We start from the raw sequence: 2,423 nt of genomic DNA, 5'->3' as shown, positions 1-2,423 counted from the left end.
CACAGGGCCCTTCGCTGCTGCAGGACAGCAGGCAGCACTGGCTCCGCCGGGGGGAGGCGGGGTTGGCCTCTTTTGATCCAGACTGCTCCTAACGCCTCCCCCCTTGGTGCCTGCTACCCTCGGCGCCCCCCTGCCCTGCGGAGCGAAGCAGGAAGGCCGCAGTGAGCAGGGCCGAACATGGCGCCCGGAGGGGCCCTCGCCCTCGCCTTGCGCCTCTGCCTCCCTAGCGGCTTCGCGCAGGCTCCTCGGAGCGGGAGGCTCCGGAGGTGGGGGAGGCGCCGGCCTGCTTCGCCGAAGCAGGGGAGGGCGGTCTGTAGGGAGATGTCAGCCGGCCGCCCCTTGCTAAGGGCCAGGAGACACCATGCCAGAAACCAGGCATGTTAGTAGAGCAGATGGGAATTGACCGTGACACGGGAGTGAAAAATAGTCTTTGGTTATTCTTGTGATGTCTCCTTCAACATACTGGACGCTGTTTTGAAGCGGAAGAATCCTTTGAAGTGTTTTGGTGATTCCTTTTTAAAAAGATCACTCTTTTGAGGGAATTATTTCATTGCGAGCGCACTGGGAAAGCTGCTGCAGATGTCAGAGTGGCGTCTCTGTGCGTTGGGCATGCTCTGTACGTGGGACTGGCACCGCTGCAACCTGTGGGACTGTGTGCATGTGTATCTCTTTATAACGCCCCACACCTCATGCCTTTCTCTTGTCTTTTAATCTCGATTATTTGCGTGTGCCTTACTGTGCATTTCTGATCCACAGAAGATAACCATCATCCTTTCATCTTTTAGTTTTGTCTTTAGTCCATATTACTCTTTTTCTGTCCTAATATAAGATACTGAAAATCTTTAGCTTCTGTCTTTGAGAGAGGCAGTATCTCCATGTGATTCCACAGCAATGTAAGCTTTCACAGCTGTTTTTTTCTTTTGTACATTTTCAGCCAGTGCACTACCTGAGCGAATGAGAGGCAGGGCTGGCTCAGTCAGGTTGTACAGCCAGGCATGGGAAATGAGTGTGAAAAGAGTAAGGCCACAGCAGCCCTCTTTGGATTTACTTGTTGCGAAGTTGCTTCAGCTTCACAATGATTTCTGTTAAACCAGAATCTGTGTATTTGGGATTCATCTGGTCATTGTTGATATATGTGAAAACCTCTTTTTGAGTTGAAAAGATGCAAATAATTCCTTTTTTAAAAAAGAAAATATGTCTCTTGTATTACAGAGAATGCAGCGCATGTCGTATTTTATAGAAAAGCATAGTAAGCAGTACAATTAGCATCCTAATTTACCAGCTGAATCTGACCCACTGGTAATTCTTTCCACATTACGTCTTGTTTTCTTTCTTAAATTACATATTTAGATTTAATTATATACAATTACATAATAGTTGCCAGCTTGTAAATTTCAGGTCAGTCTAATGTCAAGATATACTCTGCTTGGATCTGTGAGGTCAGCAAGTGTGGCCACAGTGTAATAGTACCTGTCCTCGTGCTTAAATTTTGAAAATGACTGGTTTGCAAATGACCAGTTGTTCAGAAATAAAGTTTTTGTTTGGAGTCAGGATGGAGGTTGATGGACTGAGTTTTGAGCAACGTACTTCACAGACTGAAGAGCTTATGATCTGAAAACAGACTGTGAAAGAAAATGGTTGTTTGTGGATTTTTCTGTTTGTCTGATGCCTGTTTGCCTGCCCAGTTTCATTTCTGACCAGTACTAAATACATTATCTTATTGTTTACATTTTTATTGTGCACATGTAACTATTGTGCAGACATAGTGGTAGGATTGTACATATATCTCTTCTGCATACAGCTAAGCAAGTTTCTGTGTTTCTATGACATATCTCTGGTTTCTGAGTATGTAACTGAAAATGTGATTTGTGAAGCATGCTATTTTGGATGAAGTGAAAGGTTGTCTTGCTGAGGAAGACCCAAGATAAAGCATTTACCAGGCTGAAGTTCAGGAATGTAAACTATGCACGGAAGTTTCACCTTCCTTTTGGGCAAATAGAGCTCACAAGACAATTGAACACATTTTTTAATTTTTAATGAAGTGAATGACCATAGCCTCACATTGCTCAGAGGCACATGACCAGGATGGGATTGCTTCCCTGGGACTGTGGAGGAGACAATTGCAAACAAATTTCACTGTGTGCACCTCAAAAACTTTCTGTTGTTTAGCTTGTTGTTTCAGGGAGATATTAAGGTAATAATGGGGGACAGGGCAATGACATTTGGACTAAATCCTAGTCTCTGCTTGGTGACTGAGCACAGTAATGCCTTCAGGCTTACCAATCCCATTTATATTTTCCCATCGGTCAGCTTGACAAAACAACGTGCCCTTTCAATAGGACACGTCATTCTCATTAGATGGATGGCCACATTTGGTGATCATACCCTTCAGTACAATGTGCCCTTTGAAGAAGTATGGAGAG

The 2,423-nt window shown here is 44.6% G+C and overlaps 1 protein-coding gene across 1 annotated transcript in view; it reads left to right on the top strand.

Annotated features, from left to right (window-relative positions):
• The first annotated feature begins 133 nt into the window (after positions 1–133).
• Positions 134–2,423, top strand: part of MYLK4 (myosin light chain kinase family member 4) — a 69,382-nt gene continuing 67,092 nt past the window's right edge. The window contains exon 1 of the mRNA XM_064507109.1: positions 134–505. The gene's annotated coding sequence lies outside the window, so the exon portion shown is untranslated. The remainder of the gene's footprint in view (positions 506–2,423) is intronic.

Source organism: Dromaius novaehollandiae, chromosome 2 (assembly GCF_036370855.1).
Source record: "Dromaius novaehollandiae isolate bDroNov1 chromosome 2, bDroNov1.hap1, whole genome shotgun sequence".
Classification (NCBI taxonomy): Eukaryota; Metazoa; Chordata; class Aves; order Casuariiformes; family Dromaiidae; genus Dromaius; species Dromaius novaehollandiae.
This window is presented reverse-complemented; position numbering and strand designations above follow the sequence as displayed.